This window comes from Apodemus sylvaticus, unplaced genomic scaffold, assembly GCF_947179515.1.
Source record: "Apodemus sylvaticus unplaced genomic scaffold, mApoSyl1.1 scaffold_211, whole genome shotgun sequence".
In the NCBI taxonomy this organism is placed as follows: Eukaryota; Metazoa; Chordata; class Mammalia; order Rodentia; family Muridae; genus Apodemus; species Apodemus sylvaticus.
Genome location: NW_026263319.1, coordinates 64,554 through 71,959, shown reverse-complemented (window position 1 = coordinate 71,959; position 7,406 = coordinate 64,554). Strand labels below are relative to the sequence as shown.

The 7,406-nt window shown below is 35.5% G+C and overlaps 1 non-coding gene across 1 annotated transcript; it reads right to left on the bottom strand.

The window, feature by feature from the left end:
* Positions 1 to 374: 374 nt before the first annotated feature.
* Positions 375 to 481, bottom strand: LOC127676156 (U6 spliceosomal RNA). The gene has a single exon (XR_007975688.1). It is a non-coding gene; the product is annotated as a U6 spliceosomal RNA (small nuclear RNA).
* Positions 482 to 7,406: the final 6,925 nt, after the last annotated feature.

The window sequence follows — 7,406 nt, the reverse complement described above, 5'->3', positions numbered from 1 at the left end:
AGTATTCTTTCTTTATTTAGAACATTTGGTGTTTTGATTATTATGTGACGGGAAGTATTTCTGTTCTGGTCCAGTCTGTTTGGAGTTCTGTAGGCTTCTTGTATATTCATGGGCATCTCTCTCTTTAGGTTAGGGAAGTTTTCTTCCATAATTTTATTGAAGATATTTGCTGGCCCTTTAAGTTGTAAATCTTCACTCTCATCTATGCCTATAATCCTTAGGTTTGGTCTTCTCATTGTGTCCTGGATTTCCTGGATATTTTGGGTTACAAGCTTTTTGCATTTTGCATTTTCTTTAACTGTTGAGTCCATCGTTTCTATGGAATCTTCAGCATCTGAGATTCTTTCTTCTATCTCTTGTATTCTGTTGTTGATAAAAATATGGAACGCTTCACGAATTTGCGTGTCATCCTTGCGCAGGGGCCATGCTAATCTTCTCTGTATCGTTCCAATTTTAGTATATGTGCTGCCGAAGCGAGCACTGACGTGGTATTCTTACATATTCATTCGAGAGAAAACTCTCCTGTGTGTTCTCTTTTGAGGCTGCACTCTGAGACATACACGCAACACCAAATCTTTTCGAGTTACATCATGTTTCTTAGGAAATACAAGATAATTTTGTACTATGCGTTATTTCTTCTGGTAAAGTTTAAGTATTTCTAATATGTACGTATTTGTCTTTACTCTGCAACACTGTATTTCCTTGTAATGTGGTATTCTTACATATTCTTTCTAGAGAAAACTCTCCTGTGCATTATCTTTTGAGGCTACACACTTAGACATACACTCAACCCCAAAGCTTTTCGTGTTAAAACTGTTGTTTCAGAAAAACAACATAATTTCGCGCGATGCGGAATTTCCTTAAGACGTGGTATTCTGACATATTTTTTTTTTTTTGAGAGAAAACTCTCCTGGGCGTTTTCTTTTGAGGCTACAAGCTGAGACATACACGCAACACCAAATCTTTTCATTTTACAACGTGTTGTTTAGGAAAAACAAGATAATTTTGCAGGATGCGTTATTTCTTTTCGTAAAGTTAAGTATTTCTAATACATACGTATTTGTCTTTACTCTGCAACACTGTATTTCCTTATAACGTGGTATTCTTACATATTCATTCGAGAGAAAACTCTCCTGTGCATTCTCTTTTGAATCTACACGCTTAGACATACATGCAACACCAAAGCTTTTCGAGTTACAACGTGTTGTTTATTAAAAAAGAAGTGAATTTCGCAGGATGCTGGTTTTCCTTAAAACGTGGTATTCTGACATATTCTTTCATGAGAAAATTCTCCAGTGGGCTCTCTTTTGATGCTACACGTTTAGACATACATGTAACACCAAATCTTTTCGAGTTACATCGTGGTGTTTAGGAAATACAAGATAATTTTTTACGATGCGTTATTTATTCTCATAAAGTTTAAGTATTTCTAATACGTACGTATTTGTCTTTACTCTGCAACACTGTATTTCCTTATAACGTGGTATTCTTACATATTCTTTTGAGAGAAAACTCTCCTGTGAGTTCTCTTTTGAGTCTACACGCTTAGACATACATGCAACACCAAAGCTTTTCGAGTTACAACGTGTTGTTTAGGAAAAACAAGATAATTTCGCACGATTCGGGATTTCCTTAAAACGTGGTATTCTGACATAAGTAACACGTGTTATTTAGGAAAAACAAGATAATTTTGCACGATGCGTTATTTCTTCTCGTAATGTTTAAGTATTTCAAATACGTACGTATTTGTCTTTAATCTGCAACACGGTATTTTCTTATAACGTGGTATTCTTACATATTCTTTCGAGAGAAAACTCTCCTGTGCGTTCTCTTTTGAGGCTGCACGCTTAGACATACACGCAACACCAAAGCTTTTCGAGTTACAATGTGTTGTTAAGGAAAAACAAGATAATTTTGCACGATGCGAGATTTCCTAAAATCGTGCTATTCTGACATATTTTTTCGAGAGAAAACTGTCCTGTGCGTTCTCTTTTGAGGCTACACGCTTAGACATACACACAACACCAAATCTTTTCGAGTTACAACGTGATGTTTAGGAAATACAAGATAATTTTGTACGATGCATTATTTCTTCTCGTAAAGTTTAAGTATTTCTAATATGTATGTATTTGTCTTTACTCTGCAACACTGTATTTCCTTATAACGTGGTGTTCTTACATATTCTTTGGAGAGAAAACTCTCCTGTGCGTTCTCTTTTGAGGCTACACATTTAGACATACACGCAACATCAAAGCTTTTCGAGTTACAACGTGTTCATTAAGAAAAACAAGATAATTTCGCATGATGTGGGATCTTCTTAAAACGTGGTATTCTGACATATTTTTTCGAGAGAAAACTCTCCTGTGCATTCTCTTTTGAGGCTACCAGCTTAGACATACACGCAACACCAAATCCTTTCAAGTTACAACGTGTTATTTAGGAACAACAAGATAATTTTGCACGATGTGTTATTTCTTCTTGTAAAGTTTAAGTATTTCCAATACGTACGTGTTTGTCTTTAATCTGCAAAACTGTATTTCCTTACGACGTGGTATTCTTACATATTCTTTCGAGTGAAAACTCTCCTGTGTATTCTCTTATGAGGCTGCACGCTAAGACATACATGCAACACCAAAGCTTTTCGAGTTACAACGTGTTGTTTAGGAAAAACAGGATAATTTCGCACGATGCGGGAATTCCTAAAAACGTGGTATTCTGACATATTTTTTCAAGAGAAAACTCTCCTGTGCGTTTTCTTTTCAGGCTACTCGCTTAGACATACACGCACCACCAAATCTTTTCGAATTACAATGTGTTGTTTAGGAAAAACAAGATAATTTTGCACGATGCTTTATTTCTTCTCAAAAAGTTTAAGTATTTCTAATACGTAAGTATTTGTCTTTACTCTGCAACACTGTATTTCCTTATAACGTGGTATTCTTACATATTCTTTCAAGAGAAAACTCTCCTGTGCGTTCTCTTTTGAGGCTACACATTTAGACATACACGCAACATCAAAGCTTTTCGAGTTACAACGTGTTCATTAAGAAAAACAAGATAATTTCGCATGATGTGGGATCTTCTTAAAACGTGGTATTCTGACATATTTTTTCGAGAGAAAACTCTCCTGTGCATTCTCTTTTGAGGCTACCAGCTTAGACATACACGCAACACCAAATCCTTTCAAGTTACAACGCGTTATTTAGGAACAACAAGATAATTTTGCACGATGTGTTATTTCTTCTTGTAAAGTTTAAGTATTTCCAATACGTACGTATTTGTCTTTAATCTGCAAAACTGTATTTCCTTACGACGTGGTATTCTTACATATTCTTTCGAGTGAAAACTCTCCTGTGTATTCTCTTATGAGGCTGCACGCTAAAACATACATGCAACACCAAAGCTTTTCGAGTTACAACGTGTTGTTTAGGAAAAACAGGATAATTTCGCACGATGCGGGAATTCCTAAAAACGTGGTATTCTGACATATTTTTTCAAGAGAAAACTCTCCTGTGCGTTTTCTTTTCAGGCTACTCGCTTAGACATACACGCACCACCAAATCTTTTCGAGTTACAATGTGTTGTTTAGGAAAAACAAGATAATTTTGCACGATGCTTTATTTCTTCTCAAAAAGTTTAAGTATTTCTAATACGTAAGTATTTGTCTTTACTCTGCAACACTGTATTTCCTTATAACGTGGTATTCTTACATATTCTTTCAAGAGAAAACTCTCCTGTGCGTTCTCTTTTGAGGCTGCGCGCTTAGACAAAAACGCAACACCAAAGCTTTTCGAGTTACAAGTTGTTTAGGAAAAACAAGATAATTTCGCACGATGAGGGATTTCCTTAAAACGTGGTATTCTGACATATTGTTTCGAGAGAAAACTCTCTTGTGCCTTCTCCTTTGAGGCTACTCGCTTAGACATTCACGCAACACCAAATCTTTTCGAGTTACAACGTGTTTTTTAGGAAATGCAAGATAATTTTGTACGATGCTTAATTTCTTCTCATAAAGTTTAAGTATTTCTAATAAGTACGTATTTGTCTTATTCTGCAACACTGTATTTCCTTATAACTTGGTATTCTTCCATATTCTTTCGAGAGAAAACCCTCATGTGCTTTCTCTTTTGAGGCTACACGCTTAGACATGCACGCAACACCAAAGCTCTTCGAGTTAAAACGTGTTGTTTCGGAAAAACAATATAATTTCGCAAGATGCGGGATTTCCTTAAACATGGTATTCTGACATATTTTTCGAGTGAAAACTCTCCTGTGCGTTCTCTTTTGAGGCTACATGCTTAGACATACACGCAACACCAAAGCTTTTCGAGTTACAACGTGTTGTTTAGGAAATACAAGATAATTTTGTACGATGTGTTATTTCTTCTCGTAAAGTTTAAGTATTTCTAATATGTATGTATTTGTCTTTACTCTGCAACACTGTATTTCCTTATAACATGGTATTCTTAGATATTCTTTCGAGAGAAAACTCTCCCATGCGTTCTCTTTGGAGGCTACATGCTTAGACATACACGCAACACCAAATCTTTTCGAGTTACATCATGTTGTTTAGGAAATACAAGATAATTTTTTACGATGCGTTATTTCATCTCATAAAGTTTAAGTTTTTATAATAAGTATGTATTTTCTTTACTCTACAACACTGTATTTCCTTATAACATGGCATTCTTACATAGTCTTTCGAGAGAAAAATCTTCTGTGCGTTCTCTTTTGAGGCTGCACGCTTAGACATACATGCTACACCAAATCTTTTCGAGTTACACGTGTTGTTTAGGAAATACAAGATAATTTTGTACGATGCGGTATTTCTTCTTATAAAGTTTAAGTATTTTTAATACGTACGTATTTGTCTTTATTCTGCAACACTGTATTTCATTATAATGCGGTATTCTTACATATTCATTCGAGAGAAAACTCTCCTGTGCTTTCTATTTTGAGGTTACACACTTAGACATACACGCAACACCAAATCTTTTCGAGTTACAACATGTTTTTTAGGAAATACAAGATAATTTTGTATGAAGCGTTATTTCTTCTGGTAAAGTATAAGTGTTTCTAATATGTACGTATTTGTCTTTACTCTGCAACACTGTATTTCCTTGTAATGTGGTATTCTTACATATTCTTTCGAGAGAACACTCTCCTGTGCGTTATCTTTTGAGGCTACACACTTAGACATACCCTCAACACCAAAGCATTTCGAGGTAAAACATGTTGTTTATGAAAAACTAGATAATTTCGCACGATGCGGGATTTCCATAAAACGTGGTATTCTGACATATTTTTTTGAGAGAAAACTCTCCTGTGCGTTTTCTTTTGAGGCTACACGCTTAGTGATACACGCAACACCAAATCCTTTCGTGTTACGACGTGTTGTTTAGGAAAAACAAGATAATTTTGCATGATGCATTAATTCTTCTCATAAAATTTAAGTATTTCTAATACGTACGTATTTGTCTTTACTCTGCAACACTGTATTTCCTTATAATGTGGTATTCTTACATATTCTTTCGAGAGAAAACTCTCCTGTGCATTCTCTTTTGAGGCTACACACTTGGACATACACGCAACACCAAAGCTTTTCGAGTTACCACGTGTTGTTTAGGAAAAACAAGATAATTTTGCACGATGCTTTATTTCTTCTCAAAAAATTTAAGTATTTCTAATACGTACGTATTTGTCTTTACTCTGCAACACTGTATTTACTTATAACGTGGTATTCTTACATATTCTTTCAAGAGAAAACTATCCTGTGCGTTCTCTTTGGAGGCTGCGTGCTTAGGCAAAAATGCAACATCAAAGCTTTTCGAGTTACAACAATTTGTTTAGGAAAAACAAGATAATTTCGCACAATGCGGTATTTCCTTAAAACGTGGTATTCTGACATATTTTTTCGAGAGAAAATTCTCCTGTGGGTTTTCTTTTGAGGCTACACATTTAAACATACAGGCAACACCACATCTTTCGAGTTACAACGAGTTGTTTAGGAAATACAAGATAATTTTGTACGATGCGTTATTTCTTCTTGTAAAGTTCAAGTATTTCTAATACGTACGTATTTGTCTTTACTCTGCAAAACTGTATTTCCTTATAACATGGTATTCATACATATTCTTTCGAGAGAAAACTCTCCTGTGCATTCTCTTTTGAGGCTACATGCTTAGACATACACGCAACTCCAAAGCTTTTCGAGTTACACCGTGTTGTTTAGGAAAAACAAGATAATTTTGCAGGATGCATTATTTCTTCCCGTAAAGTTTAAGTATTTCCAATACGTATGTATGGGTCTTTACTCTGCAACACTGTATTTCCTTATAACGTGGTATTCTTACATATTCTTTCGAAAGAAAACTCTCCTGTGCGTTCTCTTTGGAGGCTGCGCGCTTAGACAAAAACGCAATATCAAAGTTTTTCGAGTTACAACAAGTTGTTTAGGAAAAACAAGATAATTTCGCACGATGCGGGATTTCCTTAAAACGTGTTATTCTGACACATTCTTTCGAGAGAAAACTCTCTTGTGCATTCTCTTTTGATGCTGAACGCTTAGACCTACACGCAACACCAAAGCTTTTCGAGTTACAACGTGTTGTTTAGGAAAAACAAGATAATTTCGCACGATGCGGCATTTCCTTAATACTTGGTATTCTGACATATTTTTTAAAGAGAAAATTCTCCTGTGGGTTCTCTTTTTAGGCTAGACACGTTTAGATATACACTAAACACCAAATCCTTTCGAGTTACAACGTGTTGTTTAGGAAATACAAGATAATTTTGTACGATGCGTTATTTCTTCTCGTAAAGTTTAAGTATTTCTAATACGTACGTATTTGTCTTTACTCTGCAACACTGTATTTCCTTATAACGTGGTATTCTTACACATTCTTTCGAGAGAAAAACTCTCCTGTGCGTTCTCTTTTGAGGCTACACGCTTAGTCATACACGCATCACCAAAGCGTTTCAAGTTACAACGTGTTGTTTAGGAAAAACAAGATAACTTCGCACGATGCGGGATTTCCTTAAAACGTGGTATTCTGACATATTTTTTCGATAGAAATATCTCCTGTGGGTTCTCTTTTGAGGCTACACGTTTAGACATACACGCAACACCAAATCGTTTCGAGTTACAACGTGCTGTTTAGGAAATACAAGATAATTTTGTACGATGCGTTATTCCCTCTCGTAAAGTTTATGTATTGCTAATACGTACGTATTTGTCTTTACTCTGCAACACTCTATTTTCTCATAACGTGGTAATCTTACATATTCTTTCGAGAGAAAACTCTCCTGTGCATTCTCTTTTGAGGCTACACGCTTAGACATACACGCAACACCAAAGCTCTTCGAGTTACAATGTGTTGTTTAGGAAAAGCAAGATAATTTCGCAC